We start from the raw sequence: 27,344 nt of genomic DNA, 5'->3' as shown, positions 1-27,344 counted from the left end.
TGTAGATATTTATATGTTCATACAGATGGCAGTGCAGATATTTCCATGTTCATACAGATAGCGGTGTAGATATTTCCATGTTCATACAGATAGAGGGGCTGATATTTCCATGTTCATACAGATAGCGGTGCTGATATTTCAATGTTTATTCAGGTAACGGGGTAGATATTTCCATGTTTATACAGATAGCAGTGTAGATATTTCCATGTTTATACAGATAGCGGAGTAGATAATTCCATTTTCAAACAGATAGCGGTGTAGATATTTCCATGTTCATGCAGATAGCAGTTTAGATATTTCCATGTTTATACAGATAGCGGTGAAGATGTATGCATGTTTACACAGATAGCGGTGTAGATATTTCCGTGTTCATACAGATACCGGAGTAGATATTTCCATGTTCATCCAGATGGCTGTGTAGATATATCCATGTTCATACAGATGGCGTTGAAGATATTTCCATGTTCATACAGATAGCGGTGTAGTTATTTCCATGTGTAAAGAGATAGGTGTGTAGATATTTCCATGTAAATGAAGATAGCTGTGTAGATATTTCCATTTTCATGCAGATAGCGGTTTAGATATTTCCATGTTCAAACAGATAGCGGTGTAGATATTTCCATGTTCATAGAGATAGCGGTGTAGATATTTCCATGTTCATACAGATAGCGGTGCTGATATTTCCATGTTTATACAGGTAGCGGTGTAGATATTTCCCTGTTTATACAGGTAGCGGTGTAGGTATTTCCTTGTTTATACAGATAGTGGTGTACATATTTCCAAGTTTACAGAGAGCGGTGAAGATATCTCCATCTTTATCCAGATGGCGGTGTAGATATTTATATGTTCATACAGATGGCGATGCAGATATTTCCATGTTCATACAGATGGCGCTGTAGATATTTCCATGTTTATAGAGATAGCGGTGTAGTTATTTCCATGTGTATAGAGGTAGCTTTGTAGATATTTCCGTGTATATGCAGATAGCTGTGCAGATATTTCTATTTTCATGCAGATAGCGGTTTAGATAATTCCATGTTCAAACAGATAGCGGTGTAGATATTTCCATGTTCATACAGATAGCGGTGTAGATATTTCCATGTTTATACAGATAGCGGTGAAGATGTATGCATGTTTACACAGATAGCGGTGTAGATATTTCCATGTTCATACAGATCGCGGTGTACATATTTCCATGTTCATCCAGATGGCTTTGTAGACATATCCGTGTTCATACATATGGCGGTGAAGGTATTTCCATGTTCATACAGATAACGGTGTAGATATTTCCATGTTCACAGATAGCGGTGTAGATATTTCCATGTTCATACAGATGGCTGTGTAGATATATCCATGTTCATACAGATGGCTTTGAAGATATTTCCATGTTCATACAGATAGCGGTGTAGATATTTCCATGTTCATACAGATAGCGGTGTAGATATTTCCATGTTAATACAGATAGCGGTGCTGATATTTCCATGTTTATACAGGTAGCGGTGTAGATATTTCCATGTTTATACAGATAGTGGTGTAGATATCTCCATGTTTATACAGATAGCGGTGTAGATATTTCCATGTTCATACAGATAGCGGTGTAGATATCTCCTTCTTCATACAGATGGCGGTGCAGATATTTATATGTTCATACACATGGCGGTGCAGATATTTCCATGTGCGTACAGATGGTGGTGTAGATATTTCGATGTTTATAGAGATAGCGGTGTCGTTATTTCCATGTGTAAAGAGATAGCTGTGTAGATATTTCCATGTATATGCAGATAGCTGTGTAGATATTTCCATTTTCATGCAGACAGCGGTGTAGATATTTCCGAGTTCAAAAAGATACCGGTGTAGATATTTCCATGTTCATACAGATAGCGGTGTAGATATTTCCATGTTCATACAGATAGCGGTGTAGATATTTCCATGTTCATACAGATAGCGGTGTAGATATTTCCATGTTTATACAGATAGCGGTGTAGATATTTCCATTTTTATACAGATAGCGGTGTAGATATCTCCATCTTAATACAGATGGTGGTGTAGATATTTATATGTTCATACAGATGGCGGTGCAGATATTTCCATGTTCATAGAGATGGCGGTGTAGATATTTCCATGTTCTAACTGATAGCGGTGTAGTTATTTCCATGTGTAAAGAGATAGCTGTGTAGATATTTCCATGTATATGCAGATAGCAGTGTAGATATTTCCATTTTCATGCAGATAGCGGTGTAGATATTTCCATGTTCAAACAGATAGCGGTGTAGATATTTCCATGTTCATACAGATAGTGTTGTAGATATTTCCATGTTCATACAGATAGCGGTGTAGCTATTTCCATGTTCATACAGATAGCGTTGTAGATATATCCATGTTCATACAGATAGCGGTTTAGATATTTCCATGTTCATACAGATAGTGGTGCAGATATTTCCATGTTCATACAGATAGCGGTGTAGATATTTCCATGTTTATAAAGATAGCGGTGTAGTTATTTCTCTCTGTAAAGAGATAGCTTTGTAGATATTTCCATGTATATGCAGATAGCTGTGTAGATATTTCTACTTTCATGCAGATAGCGGTTTAGATATTTCCATGTTCAAACAGATAGCGGTGTAGATATTTCCATGTTTATACAGATAGCGGTGAAATGTATGCATGTTTACACAGATAGCGGTGCAGATATTTCCATGTTCATACAGATCGCGGTGTAGATATTTCCATGTTCATCCAGATGGCTGTGTAGATATTTCCATGTTCATACAGATAGCGGTTTAGATATTTCCATGTTCATACAGATAGTGGTGTAGATATTTCCATGTTCATACAGATAGCGTTGTAGATATTTCCATGTTCATAGAGATAGTGGTGTAGATATTTCCATGTTCATACAGATAGCGGTGCTGATATTTCCATGTTTATTCAGGTAGTGGTGTAGATATTTCCATGTTTATACAGATAGCGGTGTAGATATTTCCAGGTTTATACAGATAGCGGTGAAGATATCTCCATCTAAATACAGATGGCGGTGCAGATATTTATATGCTCATACAGATGGCAGTGCAGACATTTCCATGTTCATACAGATGGCGGTGTAGATATTTCCATGTTTATAAAGATAGCAGTGTAGTTATTTCTCTCTGTAAAGAGATAGCTTTGTAGATATTTCCATGTATATGCAGATAGCGGTGTAGATATTTCTATTTTCATGCAGATAGCGGTTTAGATATTTCCATGTTCAAACAGATAGCGGTGTGGATATTTCCATGTTCATACAGATAGCGGTGTAGATATTTCCATGTTTATACAGATAGCGGTGAAATGTATGCATGTTTACACAGATGGCGGTGTAGATATTTCCATGTTCATACAGATCGCGGTGTAGATATTTCCACCTTAATACAGATGGCGGTGTAGATATCTCCATCTTAATACAGATGGCAGTGCAGATATTTCCATGTTCATACAGATAGCGGTGTAGCTATTTCCATGTTCATACAGATAGCGGTGTAGATATTTCCATGTTCATCCAGATGGCTGTGTAGATATATCCATGTTCATACATATAGCGGTGTAGATATATCCATGTTCATACAGATAGCTGTGTAGATATTTCCATGTTCATACAGATAGCGGTGTAGATATTTCCATGTTCATACAGGTAGCGGTGTAGATATTTCCATGTTCATACAGATAGCGGTGCTGATATTTCCATGTTTATACAGGCAGCGGTGTAGATATTTCCATGTTTATACAGATAGCGGTGTAGATATCTCCTTCTTAATACAGATGGCGGTGTAGATATTTATATGTTCATACAGATGGCGGTGCAGATATTTACATGTTCATACAGATGGCGGTGTAGATATTTCCATGTTTATAGATATAGCGGTGTAGTTATTTCCATGTGTAAAGAGATAGCTGTGTAGATATTTCCATGTATATGCAGATAGCTTTGTAGATATTTCCATTTTCATGCCTATAGCGCTGTAGATATTTACATGTTCAAACAGATAGCGGTGTAGATATTTCCATGTTCATTCAGATAGCTTTGTAGATATTTCCATGTTCATACAGATAGCGGAGTAGATATTTCCATGCTTATACAGATAGCGGGGAAATGTATGCATGTTTACACAGATAGCGGTGTAGATATTTCCATGTTCATACAGATCGCGGTGTAGATATTTCCATGTTCATCCAGATGGCTGTGTAGACATATCCATGTTCATACAGATGGCGGTGAAGGTATTTCCATGTTCAAACCGATAACGGTGTAGATATTTCCATGTTCATAGAGATAGCGGTGTAGATATTTCCATGTTCATACAGATAGAGGGGCTGATATTTCCATGTTCATACAGATAGCGGTGCTGATATTTCCATGTTCATACAGATAGAGGGGCTGATATTTCCATGTTCATACAGATAGCGGTGCTGATATTTCCATGTTTATACAGGTAGTGGTGTAGATATTTCCATGTTTATACAGGTAGCAGTGTAGATATTTCCATGTTTATACAGATAGCAGTGCAGATATTTCCATGTTTATACAGATAGCGGTGTAGATATTTCCATGTTTATACAGATAGCGGTGTAGATATCTCCTTCTTAATACAGATGGCGGTGTAGATATTCAAATGTTCATACAGATGGCGGTGCAGATATTTCCATGTTCATACAGATGGTGGTGTAAATATTACCATGTTCATACAGATAGCGGTGTAGTTATTTCCATGTATAAAGAGATCGCTGTGTAGGTATTTCCATGTATATGCAGATAGCTGTGTAGATATTTCCATTTTCACGCTGATAGCGGTTTAGATATTTCCATGTTCAAACAGATAGCGGTGTAGATATCTCCATGTTCATACAGATAGCGGTGTAGATATTTCCATGCTTATGCAGATTGCGGTGAATATGTATGCATGTTTACACAAATAGCGGTGTAGATATTTCCATGTTCATGCAGATAGCGGTGTAGATATTTCCATGTTCATCCAGATGGCTGTGTAGATATATCCATGTTCATACAGATAGCGATTTAGATATTTCCATGTTCATACAGATAGTGGTGTAGATATTTCCATGTTCATACAGATAGCGGTGTAGATATTTCCATGTTCATAGAGATAGTGGTGTAGATATTTCCATGTTCATACAGATAGCGGTGCTCATATTTCCATGTTTATTCAGGTAGTGGTGTAGATATTTCCATGTTTATACAGATAGTGGTGTAGATATTTCCAGGTTTATACAGATAGCGGTGTAGATATTTACAAGTTTATACAGATAGCGGTGAAGATATCTCCATCTAAATACAGATGGCGGTGCAGATATTTATATGCTCATACAGATGGCAGTGCAGACATTTCCATGTTCATACAGATGGCGGTGTAGATATTTCCATGATTATAAAGATAGAGGTGTAGTTATTTCTCTCTGTAAAGAGATAGCTTTGTAGATATTTCCATGTATATGCAGATAGCTGTGTAGATATTTCTATTTTCATGCAGATAGCGGTTTAGATATTTCCATGTTCAAACAGATAGCGCTGTGGATATTTCCATGTTCATACAGATAGCGGTGTAGATATTTCCATGTTTATACAGATAGCGGTGAAATGTATGCATGTTTACACAGATAGCGGTGTAGATATTTCCATGTTCATACAGATCGCGGTGTAGACATTTCCATGTTCATCCAGATTGCTGTGTAGTCATATCCGTGTTCATACATATGGCGGTGAAGGTATTTCCATGTTCATACAGATAACGGTGTAGATATTTCCATGTTTATACAGATAGCGGTGTAGATATTTCCATGTTTATACAGATAGCAGTGTAGATATCTCCAACTTAATACAGAAGGCGGTTTAGATATTTATATGTTCATACAGATGGCCGTAAAGATATTTCCATGTTCTTACAGATAGCGGTGTAGTTATTTCCATGTGTAAAGAGATAGCTGTGTAGATATTTCCATGTATATGCAGTTAGCTGTGTAGATATTTCCATTTTCATGCAGATAGCGGTTTAGATATTTCCATGTTCAAACAGATAGCGGTGTAGATATTTCCATGTTCATACAGATAGCTGTGTAGATATTTCCATGTTTATACAGATAGCGGTGAAGATGTATGCATGTTTACACAGATAGTGGTGTAGATATTTCCATCTTCATACAGATAGCGGTGTAGATATTTCCATGTTCATCCAGACTGCTGTATAGATATATCCATGTTCATACAGATAGCGGTGTAGATATTTCCATGTTCATACAGATAGTGGTGTACATATTTCCATGTTCATACAGATAGCGGTGTAGCTATTTCCATGTTCGTACAGATAGAGGTGTAGATATTTCCATGTTCGTACAGATAGCGGTGTAGATATTTCCATGTTCATACAGATAGCTGTGCTGATATTTCCATGTTTATACAGGTAGCGGTGTACATATTTCCATGTTTATACAGATAGCGGTGTAGATATTTCCATGTTTATACAGATAGCGGTGTCGATATTTCCAGGTTTATACAGATAGCGGTGTAGATATCTCCATCTTAATACAGATGGCGGTGTAGATATTTATATGTTCATATAGAAGGCGGTGCAGATATTTCCATATTCATACAGATGGCGGTGTAGATATTTCCATGTTTATAGATATAGCGGTGTAGTTATTTCCATGTGTAAAGAGATAGCTGTGTAGATATTTCCATGTATATGCAGATAGCTTTGTAGATATTTCCATTTTCATGCATATAGCAGTGTAGATATTTACATGTTCAAACAGATAGCGGTGTACGTATTTCCATGTTCATTCAGATAGCTTTGTAGATATTTCCATGTTCATACAGATAGCGGTGTAGATATTTCCATGTTCATACAGATAGCGGTGTAGATATTTCCATGTTCATACAGATAGCGGTGCTGATATTTCCATGTTTATACAGATAGCGGTGTAGGTCTTTCCATGTTTATACAGATAGCGGTGTAGATATTTCCAGGTATATACAGATAGCGGTGTAGATATCTCCATCTTAATACAGATGGCGGTGTAGATATTTATATGTTCATACAGATTGCGGTGCAGATATTTCCATGTTCATACAGATGGCGGTGTAGATATTTCCATGTTTATAGATATAGCGGTGTAGTTATTTCCATGTGTAAAGAGATAGCTGTGTAGATATTTCCATGTATATGCAGATAGCTTTGTAGATATTTCCATTTTCATGCATATAGCGCTGTAGATATTTACATGTTCAAACAGATAGCGGTGTAGATATTTCCATGTTCATTCAGATAGCTTTGTAGATATTTCCATGTTCATACAGATAGCGGAGTAGATATTTCCATGTTCATACAGATAGCGGTGTAGATATTTCCATGTTCATACAGATAGCGGTGCTGATATTTCAAAGTTTATACAGATAGCGGTGTAGATCTTTCCATGTTTATACAGATAGCGGTGTAGATATTTCCATGTTCATCCAGATGGCAGTGTAGACATATCCATGTCCATACAGATTGCGGTGAAGATAATTCCATGTTCATACATCTAGCGGTGTAGATATTTCCATGTTCATACAGATAGTGGTGTAGATATTTCCATGTTCATACACATAGAGTGGCTGATATTTCCATGTTCATACAGATAGCGGTGCTGATATTTCCACGTTTATACAGGTAGCTGTGTAGATATTTCCATGTTTATACAGATAGCGGTGTAGATATTTCCATGTTTATACAGATAGCGGTGTAGATATTTCCATGTTTATACAGATAGCAGTGTAGATATCTCCATCTTAATACAGAAGGCGGTGTAGATATTTATATGTTCATACAGATGGCCGTAAAGATATTTCCATGTTCTTACAGATAGCGGTGTAGTTATTTCCATGTGTAAAGAGATAGCTGTGTAGATATTTCCATGTATATGCAGTTAGCTGTGTAGATATTTCCATTTTCATGCAGATAGCGGTTTAGATATTTCCATGTTCAAACAGATAGCGGTGTAGATATTTCCATGTTCATACAGATAGCGGTGCTGATATTTCCATGCTCATACAGGTAGCGGTGTAGATATTTCCATGTTTATAGAGATAGCGGTGTAGATATTTCCATGTTTATACAGATAGCGGTGTAGATATTTCCATGTTTATACAGATAGCGATGTAGATATCTCCACCTTAATACAGATGGCGGTGTAGATATCTCCATCTTAATACAGATGGTGGTGCAGATATTTCCATGTTCATACAGATAGCGGTGTAGCTATTTCCATGTTCATACAGATAGCGGTGTAGATATTTCCATGTTCATCCAGATGGCTGTGTAGATATATCCATGTTCATACAGATAGCGGTGAAGATAATTCCATGTTCATACAGATAGCGGTGTAGCTATTTCCATGTTCATACAGATAGCGGTGTAGATATTTCCATGTTTATACTGATAGCGGTTAAGATGTATGCATGTTTACACAGATAGCGGTGTAGATATTTCCATGTTCATACAGGTAGCGGTGTAGATATTTCCATGTTCATACAGATAGCGGTGTAGATATTTCCATGTTCATACAGATAGCGGTGTAGATATTTCCATGTTCATACAGGTAGCGGTGTAGATATTTCCATGTTCATATAGATAGCGGTGCTGATATTTCCATGTTTATACAGGCAGCGGTGTAGATATTTCCATGTTTATACAGATAGCGGTGTAGATATCTCCTTCTTAATACAGATGGCGGTGTAGATATTTATATGTTCATACAGATGGCGGTGCAGATATTTCCATGTTCATACAGATGGCGGTGTAGATATTTCCATGTTTATAGATATAGCGGTGTAGTTATTTCCATGTGTAAAGAGATGGCTGTGTAGATATTTCCATGTATATGCAGATAGTTTTGTAGATATTTCCATTTTCATGCATATAGCGCTGTAGATATTTACATGTTCAAACAGATAGCGGTGTAGATATTTCCATGTTCATTCAGATAGCTTTGTAGATATTTATATGTTCATACAGATAGCGGAGTAGATATTTCCATGTTCATACAGTTAGCGGTGTAGATATTTCCATGTTCATACAGATAGCGGTGCTGATATTTCCAAGTTTATACAGATAGCGGTGTAGATCTTTCCATGTTTATTCAGATAGCGGTGTAGATATTTCCATGTTCCTCCAGATGGCAGTGTAGACATATCCATGTCCATACAGATTGCGGTGAAGATAATTCCATGTTCATACATCTAGCGGTGTAGATATTTCCATGTTCATACAGATAGTTGTGTAGATATTTCCATGTTCATACACATAGAGTGGCTGATATTTCCATGTTCATACAGATAGCGGTGCTGATATTTCCACGTTTATACAGGTAGCTGTGTAGATATTTCCATGTTTATACAGATAGCGGTGTAGATATTTCCATGTTTATACAGATAGCGGTGTAGATATTTCCATGTTTATACAGATAGCAGTGTAGATATCTCCATCTTAATACAGAAGGCGGTGTAGATATTTATATGTTCATACAGATGGCCGTAAAGATATTTCCATGTTCTTACAGATAGCGGTGTAGTTATTTCCATGTGTAAAGAGATAGCTGTGTAGATATTTCCATGTATATGCAGTTAGCTGTGTAGATATTTCCATTTTCATGCAGATAGCGGTTTAGATATTTCCATGTTCAAACAGATAGCGGTGTAGATATTTCCATGTTCATACAGATAGCGGTGTAGATATTTCCATGTTTATACAGATAGCGGTGAAGATGTATGCATGTTTACACAGATAGTGGTGTAGATATTTCCATGTTCATACAGATATCGGTGTAGATATTTCCATGTTCATCCAGATGGCTGTGTAGATATATCCATGTTCATGCAGATAACGGTGTAGATATTTCCATGTTCATACAGATAGTGGTGTAGATATTTCCATGTTCATACAGATAGCGGTGTAGCTATTTCCATGTTCATACAGATAGCGGTGTAGATATTTCCATGTTCATACAGATAGCGGTGTAGATATTTCCATGTTCATACAGATAGCTGTGCTGATATTTCCATGTTTATACAGGTAGCGGTGTACATATTTCCATGTTTATACAGATAGCGGTGTAGATATTTCCATGTTTATACAGATAGCGGTGTCGATATTTCCAGGTTTATACAGATAGCGGTGTAGATATCTCCATCTTAATGCAGATGGCGTTGTAGATATTTATATGTTCATATAGAAGGCGGTGCAGATATTTCCATATTCATACAGATGGCGGTGTAGATATTTCCATGTTTATAGATATAGCGGTGTAGTTATTTCCATGTGTAAAGAGATAGCTGTGTAGATATTTACATGTATATGCAGATAGCTTTGTAGATATTTCCATTTTCATGCATATAGCGGTGTAGATATTTACATGTTCAAACAGATAGCGGTGTAGATATTTCCATGTTCATTCAGATAGCTTTGTAGATATTTCCATGTTCATACAGATAGCGGTGCAGGTATTTCCATGTTCATACAGATAGCGGTGTAGATATTTCCATGTTCATACAGATAGCGGTGCTGATATTTCCATGTTTATACAGATAGCGGTGTAGGTCTTTCCATGTTTATACAGATAGCGGTGTAGATATTTCCAGGTTTATACAGATAGCGGTGTAGATATCTCCATCTTAATACAGATGGCGGTGTAGATATTTATATGTTCATACAGATGGCGGTGCAGATATTTCCATGTTCATACAGATGGCGATGTAGATTTTTCCATGTTTATAAAGATAGCGGTGTAGTTATTTCCATGTGTAAAGAGATAGCTTTGTAGATATTTCCATGTAAATGCTGATTGCTTTGTAGATATTTCCATTTTCATGCTGATAGCGGTTTAGATATTTCCATGTTCAAACAGATAGCGGTGTAGATATTTCCATGTTCATACAGATAGCGGTGTAGATACTTCCTTGCTTATGCAGATTGCGGTGAAGACGTATGCATGTCTACACAAATAGCGGTGTAGATATTTCCATGTTCATGCAGATAGCGGTGTAGATATTTCCATGTTCATTCAGATGGCTGTGTAGATATATCCATGTTCATACAGATAGCAGTGTAGATATTTCCATGTTCATAAAGATAGTGGTGTAGATATTTCCATGTTCATACAGATAGCGGTGTAGCTATTTCCATGTTCATACAGATAGCGGTGTAGATATTTCCATGTTCATAGAGATAGCGGTGTAGATATTTCCATGTTCATACAGATAGCTGTGCTGATATTTCCATATTTCTTCAGGTAGCGGTGTACATATTTCCATGTTTATACAGATAGCGGTGTAGATATTTCCATGTTTATACAGATAGCCGTGTAGATATTTCCAGGTTTATACAGATAGCGGTGTAGATATCTCCTTCTTAATACAGGTGGCGGTGCAGATATTTATATGTTCATACAGATGGCGTTGCATATATTTCCATGTTCATACAGATGGCGGTGTAGATATTTCCATGTTTATAGAGATAGCGGTGTAGTTATTTCCATGTGTAAAGAGATAGCTGTGTAGATATTTCCATGTATATGCAGATAACTGTGTAGATATTTCCATTTTCATGCAGACAGCGGTGTAGATATTTCCATGTTAAAACAGATAGCGGTGTAGATATTTCCATGTTCATACATATAGCGGTATAGATATTTCCATGTTCATACAGATAGCGGTGTAGATATTTCCATGTTCATACAGATAGCGGTGTAGATATTTCCATGTTCATACAGGTAGCGGTGCTGATATTTCCATGCTCATACAGGTAGCGGTGTAGATATTTCCATGTTTATAGAGATAGCGGTGTAGATATTTCCATGTTTATACAGATAGCGGTGTAGATATTTCCATGTTTATACAGATAGCCGTGTAGATATCTCCACCTTAATACAGATGGCGGTGTAGATATCTCCATCTTAATACAGATGGCGGTGCAGATATTTCCATGTTCATACAGATAGCGGTGTAGCTATTTCCATGTTCATACAGATAGCGGTGTAGATATTTCCATGTTCATCCAGATGGCTGTGTAGACATATCCATGTTCATACAGATGGCGGTGAAGATAATTCCATGTTCATACATCTAGCGGTGTAGATATTTCCATGTTCATACAGATAGTGGTGTAGATATTTCCATGTTCATACACATAGAGGGGCTGATATTTCCATGTTCATACAGATAGCGGTGCTGATATTTCCACGTTTATACAGGTAGCGGTGTAGATATTTCCATGTTTATACAGATAGCGGTGTAGATATTTCCATGTTTATACAGATAGCGGTGTAGATATTTCCATGTTTATACAGATAGCTGTGTAGATATCTCCATCTTAATACAGAAGGCGGTGTAGATATTTATATGTTCATACAGATGGCCGTAAAGATATTTCCATGTTCTTACACATAGCGGTGTAGTTTTTTCCATGTGTAAAGAGATTGCTGTGTAGATATTTCCATGTATATGCAGTTAGCTGTGTAGATATTTCCATTTTCATGCAGATAGCGGTTTAGATATTTCCATGTTCAAACAGATAGCGGTGTAGATATTTCCATGTTCATACAGATAGCGGTGTAGATATTTCCATGTTTATACAGATAGCGGTGAAGATGTATGCATGTTTACACAGATAGAGGTGTAGATATTTCCATGTTCATACAGATAGCGGTGTAGATATTTCCATGTTCATCCAGATGGCTGTGTAGATATATCCATGTTCATACAGATGGCGTTGAAGATATTTCCATGTTCATACAGATAGCGGTGTAGTTATTTCCATGTGTAAAATATAGGTGGGTAGATATTTCCATGTAAATGAAGATAGCTGTGTAGATATTTCCATTTTCATGCAGATAGCGGTTTAGATATTTCCATGTTCAAACAGATAGCGGTGTAGATATTTCCATGTTCATAGAGATAGCGGTGTAGATATTTCCATGTTCATACAGATAGCGGTGCTGATATTTCCATGTTTATACAGGTAGCGGTGTAGATATTTCCCTGTTTATACAGGTAGCGGTGTAGGTATTTCCATGTTTATACAGATAGCGGTGTAGATATTTCCAAGTTTATACAGAGAGCGGTGAAGATATCTCCATGTTTATACAGATGGCGGTGTAGATATTTATATGTTCATACAGATGGCGATGCAGATATTTCCATGTTCATACAGATGGCGCTGTAGATATTTCCATGTTGATAGAGATAGCGGTGTAGTTATTTCCATGTGTATAGAGGTAGCTTTGTAGATATTTCCGTGTATATGCAGATAGCTGTGCAGATATTTCTATTTTCATGCAGATAGCGGTTTAGATATTTCCATGTTCAAACAGATAGCGGTGTAGATATTTCCATGTTCATACAGATAGCGGTGTAGATATTTCCATGTTTATACAGATAGCGGTGAAGATGTATGCATGTTTACACAGATAGCGGTGTAGATATTTCCATGTTCATACAGATCGCGGTGTAGATATTTCCATGTTCATCCAGATGGTTGTGTAGACATATCCATGTTCATACAGATGGCGGTGAAGATATTTCCATGTTCATACAGATAGCGGTGTAGATATTTCCATGTTCATACAGATAGCGGTGCTGATATTTCCATGTTCATACAGGTAGCGGTGTAGATATTTCCATGTTTATACAGATAGCGGTGTAGATATTTCCATGTTTATACAGATAGTGGTGTAGATATTTCCATGTTTATACAGATAGCGGTGTAGATATCTAAATCTTAATACAGATGTCGGTGTAGATATTTATATGTTCATACAGATGGCGGTGCAGATATTTCCATGTTCTTACAGATAGCGGTGTAGCTATTTCCATGTTCATACAGATTGCGGTGTAGATATTTCCATGTTCATCCAGATGGCTGTGTAGACATATCCAAGTTCATACAGATGGCGGTCAAGATAATTCCATGTTCATACATCTAGCGGTGTAGATATTTCCATGTTCATACAGATAGTGGAGTAGATATTTCCATGTTCATACACATAGAGGGGCTGATATTTCCATGTTCATACAGATAGCAGTGCTGATATTTCCACGTTTATACACGTAGCGGTGTAGATATTTCCATGTTCATACAGATAGCGGTGCTGATATTTCCATGTTTATACAGGTAGCGGTGTAGTTATTTCCATGTTTATACAGATAGCGGTGTAGATATTTCCATGTTTATACAGATAGCGGTGTAGATATTTCCATGTTTATACAGATAGCGGTGTAGATATCTCCATGTTAATACATATGGCGGTGTAGATATTTATATGTTCATACAGTTGGCGGTGTAGATATTTCCATGTTCATGCAAATAGCGGTGTAGTTATTTCCATGTGTAAAGAGATAGCTGTGTAGATATTTCCATGTATATGCACGTAGCAGTGTAGATATTTCCATTTTCATGCAGATAGCGGTTTAGATATTTCCATGTTCAAACAGATAGCGGTGTAGATATTTCCATGTTCATACAGATAGAGGGGCTGATATTTCCATGTTCATACAGATAGCTGTGTAGATATTTCCATGTTCATCCAGATGGCTGTGTAGATATATCCATGTTCATACAGATGGCGGTGTAGATATCTTCATGTTCATACAGATAGAGGGGCTGATATTTCCATGTTCATACAGAGAGCGGTGCTGATATTTCCATGTTTATACAGGCAGCGGTGTAGATATTTCCATGTTTATACAGATAGCGGTGTAGATATCTCCTTCTTAATACAGATGGCGGTGTAGATATTTATATGTTCATACAGATGGCGGTGCAGATATTTCCATGTTCATACAGATGGCGGTGTAGATATTTCCATGTTTATAGATATAGCGGTGTAGTTATTTCCATGTGTAAAGAGATAGCTGTGTAGATATTTCCAAGTATATGCAGATAGCTTTGTAGATATTTCCATGTTAATACAGATAGCGGTGTAGATATTTCCATGTTCAAATAGATAGCGGTGTAGGTATTTCCAGGTTCATACAGATAGCGGTGTAGATATTTCCATGTTCATACAGATAGCGGTGTAGATATTTCCATGTTCATACAGAAAGCGGTGCTGATATTTCCATGTTTATACATGTAGCGGTGTAAATATTTCCATGTTTATACAGATAGCGGTGTAGATATTTCCATGTTTATACAGATAGCGGTGTAGATATTTCCATGTTTATTCTGATAGCGGTGTAGATATCTCCATCTTAATACAGATGGCGGTGTAGATATTTATATGTTCATACAGATGGCGGTGCAGATATTTCCATGTTCATACAGATGGCGGTGTAGATATTTCCATGTTCATACAGATAGCGGTGTAGATTTTTCCATGTTCATAGAGATAGCGGTGTAGATATTTCCATGTTCATACAGATAGAGGGGCTGATATTTCCATGTTCATACAGATAGCGGTGCTGATATTTCCATGTTTATACAGGTAGTGGTGTAGATATTTCCATGTTTATACATGTAGCATTGTAGATATTTCCATGTTTATACAGATAGCGGTGCGGATATTTCCATGTTTATACAGATAGCGGTGTAGATATTTCCATGTTTATACAGATAACGGTGTAGATATCTCCTTCTTAATACAGATGGCGGTGTAGATATTTATATGTTCATACAGATGGCGGTGCACATATTTCCATGTTCATACAGATGGCGGTGTAGATATTACCATGTTCATACAGATAGCGGTGTAGTTATTCCCATGTGTAAAGAGATTGCTGTGTAGGTATTTCCATGTATATGCAGATAGCTGTGTAGATATTTCCATTTTCATGCTGATAGCGGTTTAGATATTTCCATGTTCAAACAGATAGCGGTGTAGATATCTCCATGTTCATACAGATAGAGGTGTAGATATTTCCATGCTTATGCAGATTGCGGTGAAGATGTATGCATGTTTACACAAATAGCGGTGTAGATATTTCCATGTTCATGCAGATAGCGGTGTAGATATTTCCATGTTCATCCAGATGGCTGTGTAGATATATCCATGTTCATACAGATAGTGGTGTAGATATTTCCAAGTTCATACAGATAGTGGTGTAGTTATTTCCATGTTCATACAGATAGCGTTGTAGCTATTTCCATGTTCATACAGATAGCGGTGAAGATGTATGCATGTTTACACAGATAGCGGTGTAGATATTTCCATGTTCATCCAGATGGCTGTGTAGATATATCCATGTTCATACAGATAGCGGTGTAGATATTTCCATGTTCATACAGATAGTGGTGTAGCTATTTCCATGTTCATACAGATAGCGGTGTAGCTATTTCCAAGTTTATACAGATAGCGGTGAAGATGTATGCATGTTTACAGAGATAACGTAGTAGATATTTCCAGGTTCATACAGATAGCGGTGTAGATATTTCCATGTTCATCCAGATGGCTGTGTAGATATATCCATCTTCATACAGATGGCGGTGTAGATATTTCCATGTTCATACAGATAGTGGTGTTGATATTTCCATGTTGATACAGATAGCGGTGTAGCTATTTCCATGTTCATACAGATAGCGGTGTAGATATTTCCATGTCCGTACAGATAGCGGTGTAGATATTTCCATGTTCATACAGATAGCTGTGCTGTTATTTCCATGTTTATTCAGGTAGCGGTGTAGATATTTCCATGTTTATACAGATAGCGGTGTAGATCTTTCCATGTTTATACAGATAGCGGTGTAGATATTTCCAGGTTTATACAGATAGCGGTGTAGATATCTCCATCTTAATACAGATGGCGGTGTAGATATTTATATGTTCATACAGATGGCGGTGCAGATATTTCCATGTTCATACAGATGGCGGTATAGATGTTTCCATGTTTATAGAGATAGCGGTGTAGTTATTTCCATGTGTAAAGAGATAGCTTTGTAGATATTTCCATGTAAATGCAGATAGCTGTGTAGATATTTCCATTTTCATGCTGATAGCGGTTTAGATATTTCCATGTTCAAACAGATAGCGGTGTAGATATTTCCATGTTCATACAGATAGCGGTGTAGATATTTCCTTGCTTATGCAGATTGCGGTGAAGATGTATGCATGTCTACACAAATAGCGGTGTAGATATTTCCATGTTCATGCAGATAGCGGTGTAGATATTTCCATGTTCATCCAGATGGCTGTGTAGATATATCCATGTTCATACAGATAGCAGTGTAGATATTTCCATGTTCATACAGATAGTGGTGTAGTTATTACCATGTTAATACAGATAGCGGTGTAGCTATTTCCATGTTCATACAGATAGCGGTGTAGATATTTCCATGTTCATAGAGATAGCGGTGTAGATATTTCCATGTTCATACAGATAGCTGTGCTGATATTTCCATGTTTATACAGGTAGCGGTGTACATATTTCCATGTTTATAAAGATAGCGGTGTAGATATCTCCATCTTAATACAGATGGCGGTGTAGATATCTCCATCTTAATACAGATGGCGGTGCAGATATTTCCATGTTCATACAGATACCTGTGTAGCTATTTCCATGTTCATACAGATAGCGGTGTAGATATTTCCATGTTCATCCAGATGGCTGTGTAGACATATCCATGTTCATACAGATGGCGGTGAAGATAATTCCATGTTCATACATCTAGCGGTGTAGATATTTCCATGTTCATACAGATAGTGGTGTAGATATTTCCATGTTCATACACATAGAGGGGCTGATATTTCCATGTTCATACAGATAGTGGTGCTGATATTTCCACGTTTATACAGGTAGCGGTGTAGATATTTCCATGTTTATACTGATAGCGGTGTAGATATTTCCATGTTTATACAGATAGAGGTGTAGATATTTCCATGTTTATACAGATAGCAGTGTAGAAATCTCCATCTTAATACAGAAGACGGTGTAGATATTTATATGTTCATACAGATGGCCGTAAAGATATTTCCATGTTCTTACATATAGCGGTGTAGTTATTTCCATGTGTAAAGAGATAGCTGTGTAGATATTTCCATGTATATGCAGTTAGCTGTGTAGATATTTCCATTTTCATGCAGATAGCGGTTTAGATATTTCCATGTTCAAACAGATAGCGGTGTAGATATTTCCATGTTCATACAGATAGCGGTGTAGATATTTCCATGTTTATACAGATAGCGGTGAAGATGTATGCATGTTTACACAGATAGTGGTGTAGATATTTCCATGTTCATACAGATAGCGGTGTAGATATTTCCATGTTCATCCAGATGGCTGTGTAGATATATCCATGTTCATACAGATAGCGGTGTAGATATTTCCATGTTCATACAGATAGTGGTGTAGATATTTCCATGTTCATACAGATAGCGGTGTAGCTATTTCCATGTTCATACAGATAGCGGTGTAGATATTTCCATGTTCGTACAGATAGCGGTGTAGATATTTCCATGTTCATACAGATAGCTGTGCTGATATTTCCATGTTTATACAGGTAGCGGTGTAGATATTTCCATGTTTATACAGATAGCGGTGTAGATGTTTCCATGTTTATACAGATAGCGGTGTCGATATTTCCAGGTTTATACAGATAGAGGTGTAGATATCTCCATCTTAATACAGATGGCGGTGTAGATATTTATATGTTCATATAGAAGGCGGAGCAGATATTTCCATATTCATACAGATGGCGGTGTAGATATTTCCATGTTTATAGAGATAGCGGTGTAGTTATTTCCATGTGTAAAGAGATAGCTTTGTAGACAATTCCATGTATATGCAGATCGCTGTGTAGATATTTCCATTTTCATGCAGATAGCGGTGTAGATATTTCCATGTTCAAACAGATAGCGGTGTAGATATTTCCATGTTCATACAGATAGCGGTGTAGATATTTCCATGTTCATACAGATAGCGGTGAAGATGTATGCATGTTTGCACAGATAGTGGTGTAGATATTTCCATGTTCATCCAGATGGCTGTGTAGATATATCCATGTTCATACAGATAGCAGTGTAGATATTTCCATGTTCATACAGATAGCGGTGTAGCTATTTCCATGTTCATACAGATAGCGGTTTAGATATTTCCATGTTTATACAGATAGCGGTGAAGATGTATGCATGTTTACACAGATAGCGGAGTGGATATTTCCAGGTTCATACAGATAGCGGTGTAGATATTTCCAAGTTCATCCAGATGGCTGTGTAGATATATCCATGTTCATACAGATAGTGGTGTAGATATTTCCATGTTTATACAGATAGTGTTGTAGATATTTCCATGTTGATACAGATAGCGGTGTAGCTATTTCCATGTTCATACAGATTGCGGTGTAGATATTTCCATGTTCGTACAGATAGCGGTGTAGATATTTCCATGTTCATACAGATAACTGTGCTGATATTTCCAAGTTTATTCAGGTAGCGGTGTAGATATTTCCATGTTTATACAGATAGCGGTGTAGATCTTTCCATGTTTATACAGATAGCGGTGTAGATATTTCCAGGTTTATACAGATAGCGGTGTAGATATCTCCATCTTAATACAGATGGTGGTGTAGATATTTATATGTTCATACAGATGGCGGTGCAGATATTTCCATGTTCATACAGATGGTGGTGTAGATATTTCCATGTTTACAGAGATAGCGGTATAGTTATTTCCATGTGTAAAGAGATAGTTTTGTAGATATTTCCATGTATATGCAGATAGCTGTGTAGATATTTCCATTTTCATGCTGATAGCGGTTTAGATATTTCCATGTTCAAACAGATAGCGGTGTAGATATTTCCATGTTCATACAGATAGCGGTGTAGATATTTCCTTGCTTATGCAGATTGCGGTGAAGATGTATGCATGTTTACACAAATAGCGGTGTAGATATTTCCATGTTCATGCAGATAGCGGTGTAGATATTTCCATGTTCATCCAGATGGCTGTGTAGATATATCCATGTTCATACAGATAGCGGTGTAAATATTTCCATGTTCATACTGATAGCGGTGTAGATATTTCCAAGTTTATACAGATAGCGGTGTAGATATTTCCATGTTCATCCAGATGGCTGTGTAGATATATCCATGTTCATACAGATAGCGGTGTAAATATTTCCATGTTCATACTGATAGCGGTGTAGATATTTCCATGTTAATACAGATAGCGGTGTAGATATTTCCATGTTTATACAGGTGGCGGTGTAGATATTTCCATGTTCATCCAGATGGCTGTGTAGATATATCCATGTTCATACAGATAGCGGTGTAGATATTTCCAAGTTCATACAGATAGTGGTGCAGATATTTCCATGTTCATACAGATAGCGGTGTAGCTATTTCCATGTTCATACAGATAGCGGTGAAGATGTATGCATGTTTACACAGATAGCGGTGTAGATATTTCCATGTTCATCCAGATGGCTGTGTAGATATATCCATGTTCATACAGATAGCGGTTTAGATATTTCCATGTTCATACAGATAGTGGTGTAGCTATTTCCATGTTCATTCAGATAGCGGTGTAGTTATTTCCATGTTTATACAGATAGCGGTGAAGATGTATGCATGTTTACAGAGATAGCGGAGTAGATATTTCCAGGTTCATACAGATAGCGGGGTAGATATTTCCATGTTCATCCAGATGGCTGTGTAGGTATATCCATCTTCATACAGATGGCGGTGTAGATATTTCCATGTTCATACAGATAGTGGTGTTGATATTTCCATGTTGATACAGATAGCGGTGTAGCTATTTCCATGTTCATACAGATAGCGGTGTAGATATTTCCATGTTCGTACAGATAGCTGTGTAGATATTTCCATGTTCATACAGATAGCTGTGCTGTTATTTCCATGTTTATTCAGGTAGCGGTGTAGATATTTCCAGGTTTATACAGATATCGGTGTAGATATCTCCATCTTAATACAGATGGCGGTGTAGATATTTATATGTTCATACAGATGGCGGTGCAGATATTTCCATGTTCATACAGATTGCGGTATAGATGTTTCCATGTTTATAGAGATAGCGGTGTAGTTATTTCCATGTGTAAAGAGATAGCTTTGTAGATATTTCCATGTAAATGCAGATAGCTGTGTAGATATTTCCATTTTCATGCTGATAGCGGTTTAGATATTTCCATATTCAAACAGATAGCGGTGTAGATATTTCCATGTTCATACAGATAGCGGTGTAGATATTTCCTTGCTTATGCAGATTGCGGTGTAGATGTATGCATGTCTACACAAATAGCGGTGTAGATATTTCCATGTTCATGCAGATAGCGGTGTAGATATTTCCATGTTCATCCAGATGGCTGTGTAGATATATCCATCTTCATAGAAATAGCAGTGTAGATATTTCCATGTTCATACAGATAGTGGTGTAGATATTTCCATGTTAATACAGATAGCGGTGTAGCTATTTCCATGTTCATACAGATAGCGGTGTAGATATTTCCATGTTCATAGAGATAGCGGTGTAGATATTTCCATGTTCATACAGATAGCTGTGCTGATATTTCCATGTTTATACAGGTAGCGGTGTACATATTTCCATGTTTATACAGATAGCGGTGTAGATATTTCCATGTTTATACAGATAGCGGTGTAGATATTTCCAGGTTTATACAGATAGCGGTGTAGATATCTCCTTCTTAATACTGATGGCGGTGCAGATATTTATATGTTCATACAGATGGCGTTGCAGATATTTCCATGTTCATACAGATGGCGGTGTAGATATTTCCATGTTTATAGAGATAGCGGTGTAGTTATTTCCATGTGTAAAGAGATAGCTGTGTAGATATTTCCATGTATATGCAGATAGCTGTGTAGATATTTCCATTTTCATGCAGACAGCGGTGTAGATATTTCCATGTTCAAACAGATAGCGGTGTAGATATTTCCATGTTCATACAGATAGCGGTGTAGATATTTCCATGTTCATACAGATAGCTCTGTTGATATTTCCATGTTCATCCAGATGGCTGTGTAGATATATCCATGTACATATAGATGGCGGTGAAGATATTTCCATGTTCATACAGATAGCAGTGTTGATATTTCCATGTTCATACCGATAGCGGTGTAGATATTTCCATGTTCATACAGGTAGCTGTGTAGCTATTTCCATGTTCATACAGATAGCGGTGTAGATATTTCCATGTTCATCCAGATGGCTGTGTAGATATATCGATGTTCATACAGATGGCGGTGAAGGTAATTCCATGTTCATACAGATAGCGGTGTAGATATTTCCATGTTCATACAGATATTGGTGTAGATATTTCCATGTTCATACAGATAGCGGTGTAGCTATTTCCATGTTCATACAGATAGCGGTGTAGATGTTTCCATGTTCATCCAGATGGCTGTGTAGATATATCCATGTTCATACAGATGGCATTGCAGATGTTTCCATGTTCATACGGACAGCGGTGTAGATATTTCCATGTTCATACAGATAGCGGTGTAGATATTTCCATGTTCATACAGATAGAGGGGCTTATATTTCCATGTTCATACAGATAGCGGTGCTGATATTTCCACGCTTATACAGGTAGCGGGGTAGATATTTCCATGTTTATACAGATAGCGGTGTAGATATTTCCATGTATATACAGATAGCGGTTTAGATATTTCCATGTTTATACAGATAGCGGTGTAGATATCTCCATCTTAATACAGACGGCCGTGTAGATATTTATATTTTCATACAGATGGCAGTGCAGATATTTCCATGTTCATACAGAAAGCGGTGTAGATATTTCCATGTTCATACAGATAGAGGGGCTGATATTTCCATGTTCATACAGATAGCTGTGTAGATATTTCCATGTTCATCCAGATGGCTGTGTAGATATATCCATGTTCATACAGATGGCGGTGTAGATATCTTCATGTTCATACAGATAGAGGGGCTGATATTTCCATGTTCATACAGAGAGCGGTGCTGATATTTCCATTTTTATACAGATAGCAGTGTAGATATTTCCATGTTTATTCAGATAGCGGTGTAGATATCTCCATCTTAATACAGATGGCGGTGTAGATATTTATATGTTCATACAGATGGCGGTGCAGATATTTCCATTTTCATGCAGATAGCGGTTTAGATATTTCCATGTTCAAACAGATAGCAGTGTAGATATTTCCATGTCCATAGTGATAGCGGTGTAGATACTTCCATGTTCATACAGATAGAGGGGCTGATATTTCCATGTTCATACAGAGAGCAGTGCTGACATTTTCATGTTTATACAGATAGCGGTGTAGATATTTCCATGTTTCTACAGATAGTGGTGTAGATAATTCCATGTTTATACAGATAGCGGTGTAGATATCTCCATCTTAATACAGATGGCGGTGTACATATTTATATGTTCATACAGATGGCGGTGCAGATATTTCCATGTTCATACAGATGGCGGTGTAGATATTTCCATATTCATACAGATAGCGGTGTAGTTATTTCCATGTGTAAAGAGATAGCTGTGTATATATTTCCATGTATATGCAGATAGCAGTGTAGATATTTCCATTTTCATGCTGATAGCGTTGTAGATATTTCCATGTTCAACCAGATAGCGGTGTAGATATTTCCATGTTCATACAGATAGAGGTGTAGATATTTCCATGTTCATACAGATAGCGGTGTAGATATTTCCATGTTTATATAGATAGCGGTGAAGATCTATGCATGTTTACACAGATAGCGGTGTAGATATTTCCATGTTCATCCACATGGCTGTGTAGATATTTCCATGTTCATACAGATAGCGGTGTAGCTATTTCCATGTTCATACAGATAGCGGTGTAGATATTTCCATGTTCATACAGATAGTGGTGTAGATATTTCCATGTTCATACAGATAGCGGTGCTGATATTTCCATGTTTATACAGGCAGCGGTGTAGATATTTCCATGTTTATACAGATAGCGGTTTAGATATTTCCTTCTTAATACAGATGGCGGTGTAGATATTTATATGTTCGTACAGATGGCGGTGTAGTTATTTCCATGTTTATACAGATAGCAGTGTAGATATCTCCATCTTAATACAGATGGCGGTGTAGATATTTATATGTTCAAACAGATAGCGGTGTAGATATTTCCATGTTCATACAGATAGCGGTGTAGATATTTCCATGTTCAAACAGATAGCGGTGTAGATATTTCCATGTTCATACAAATGGCGTTGTAGATATTTATATGTTCAAACAGATAGCAGTGTAGGTATTTCCATTTTCATGCAGATAGCGGTGTAGATATTTCCATGTTCAAACAGATAGCGGTGTAGATATTTCCATGTTCATACAGATAGAGGTGTAGATATTTCCATGTTCAAACAGATAGCGGTGTAGATATTTCCATGTTCATACAGATAGCGGTGTAGGTATTTCCAAGTTCATACAGATAGCGGTGTAGATATTTCCATGTTCATCCAGATGGCTGTGTTGATATATCCATGTTCATACAGATAGCGGTGTAGATATTTCCATGTTCATACAGATAGCGGTGTAGATATTTCCATGTTCATCCATATGGCTGTGTAGATATATCCATGTTCATACAGATAGCGGTGTAGATATTTCCATGTTCATACAGATAGCGGTGTAGCTATTTCCATGTTCATACAGATAACGGTGTAGCTATTTCCATGTTCATACAGATAGCGGTGTAGATATTTCCATGTTGATACAGATAGCGGTGTAGATATTTCCATGTTCATACAGATAGCGGTGCTGATATTTCCATGTTTATACAGGCAGCGGTGTAGATATTTCCATGTTTATACAGATAGCGGTTTAGATATTTCCTTCTTAATACAGATGGCGGAGTAGATATTTATATGTTCATACAGATGTCGGTGCTGATATTTCCATGTTCATACACATGGCGGTGTAGATATTTCCCTGTTTATAGATATAGCGGTGTAGTTATTTCCATGTGTAAAGAGATAGCTGTGTAGATATTTCCATGTATATGCAGATAGCTTTGTAGATATTTCCATTTTCATGCAGATAGCGGTGTAGATATTTACATGTTCAAACAGATAGCGGTGTAGATATTTCCATGTTCATTCAGATAGCTTTGTATATATTTCCATGTTCATACAGATAGCGGTGTAGATATTTCCATGTTCATACAGATAGCGGGGTAGATATTTCCATGTTCATACAGATAGCGGTGCTGATATTTCCATGTTTATACTGGTAGCGGTGTAGATATTTCCATGTTTATACAGATAGCGGTGAAGATGTATGCATGTTTACACAGATAGCGGTGTGGATATTTCCATGTTCATCCAGAGGGCTGTGTATATATATCCATGTTCATACAGATAGCGGTGTAAATATTTCCTTGTTCATCCAGAGGGCTGTGTAGATATATCCATGTTCATACAGATAGCGGTGTAGATTTTTCCATGTTTATACAGATTGCGGTGAACATGAATGCATGTTCACACAGATAGCGGTGTAGATATTTCCAAGTTCATGCAGATAGCGGTGTGGATATTTCCATGTTCATCCAGAGGGCTGTGTAGATATATCCATGTTCATACAGATAGCGTTGTAGATATTTCCATGTTTATACAGATAGCGGTGAAGATGTATGCATGTTTACACAGATAGTGGTGTAGATAATTCCATGTTCATACAGATAGCGGTGTAGATATTTCAATGTTCATACAGATAGCGGTTTAGATATTTCCTTCTTAATACAGATGGCGGTGTAGATATTTATATGTCCATACTGATGGTGGTGCAGATATTTCCATGTTCATACAGATGGCGGTGTAGACATTTCCATGTTTATAGATATAGCGGAGTACTTATTTCCATGTGTTAAGAGATAGCTGTGTAGATATTTCCATGTGTATGCAGATAGCTGTCTAGATATTTCCATTTTCATGCAGACAGCGGTGTAGATAGTTCCATGTTCAAACAGATAGCGGTGTAGATATTTCCATGTCCATACAGATAGCGGTGTAGATATTTCCATGTTCATACAGATAGCGGTGTAGATATTTCCATGTTTATATAGATAGCGGTGAAGATCTATGCATGTTTACACAGATAGTGGTGTAGATATTTCCATGTTCATCCACGTGGCTGTGTAGATATTTCCATGTTCATACAGATAGCGGTGTAGCTATTTCCATGTTCATACAGATAGCGGTGTAGATATTTCCATGTTCATACAGATAGCGATGTAGATATTTCCATGTTCATACAGATAGCGGTGCTGATATTTCCATGTTTATACAGGCAGCGGTGTAGATATTTCCATGTTTATACAGATAGCGGTTTAGATATTTCCTTCTTAATACAGATGGCGGTGTAGATATTTATATGTTCGTACAGATGGCGGTGTAGTTATTTCCATGTTTATACAGATAGCAGTGTAGATATCTCCATCTTAATACAGATGGCGGTGTAGATATTTATATGTTCAAACAGATAGCGGTGTAGATATTGCCATGTTCATACAGATAGCGGTGTAGATATTTCCATGTTCAAACAGATAGCGGTGTAGATATTTCCATGTTCATACAGATAGAGGTGTAGATATTTCCATGTTCAAACAGATAGCGGTGTAGATATTTCCATGTTCATACAGATAGCGGTGTAGGTATTTCCAAGTTCATACAGATAGCGGTGTAGATATTTCCATGTTCATCCAGATGGCTGTGTTGATATATCCATGTTCATACAGATAGCGGTGTAGATATTTCCATGTTCATACAGATAGCGGTGTAGATATTTCCATGTTCATCCATATGGCTGTGTAGATATATCCATGTTCATACAGATAGCGGTGTAGATATTTCCATGTTCATACAGATAGCGGTGTAGCTATTTCCATGTTCATACAGATAACGGTGTAGCTATTTCCATGTTCATACAGATAGCGGTGTAGATATTTCCATGTTGATACAGATAGCGGTGTAGATATTTCCATGTTCATACAGATAGCGGTGCTGATATTTCCATGTTTATACAGGCAGCGGTGTAGATATTTCCATGTTTATACAGATAGCGGTTTAGATATTTCCTTCTTAATACAGATGGCGGAGTAGATATTTATATGTTCATACAGATGGCGGTGCTGATATTTCCATGTTCATACACATGGCGGTGTAGATATTTCCCTGTTTATAGATATAGCGGTGTAGTTATTTCCATGTGTAAAGAGATAGCTGTGTAGATATTTCCATGTATATGCAGATAGCTTTGTAGATATTTCCATTTTCATGCAGATAGCGGTGTAGATATTTACATGTTCAAACAGATAGCGGTGTAGATATTTCCATGTTCATTCAT

This window comes from Gorilla gorilla, chromosome 10 (assembly GCF_029281585.2).
Source record: "Gorilla gorilla gorilla isolate KB3781 chromosome 10, NHGRI_mGorGor1-v2.1_pri, whole genome shotgun sequence".
Lineage (NCBI taxonomy): Eukaryota > Metazoa > Chordata > Mammalia > Primates > Hominidae > Gorilla > Gorilla gorilla.
The sequence above is the reverse complement of the archived record's forward strand: the minus strand, read 5'-3'. Positions refer to the sequence as shown.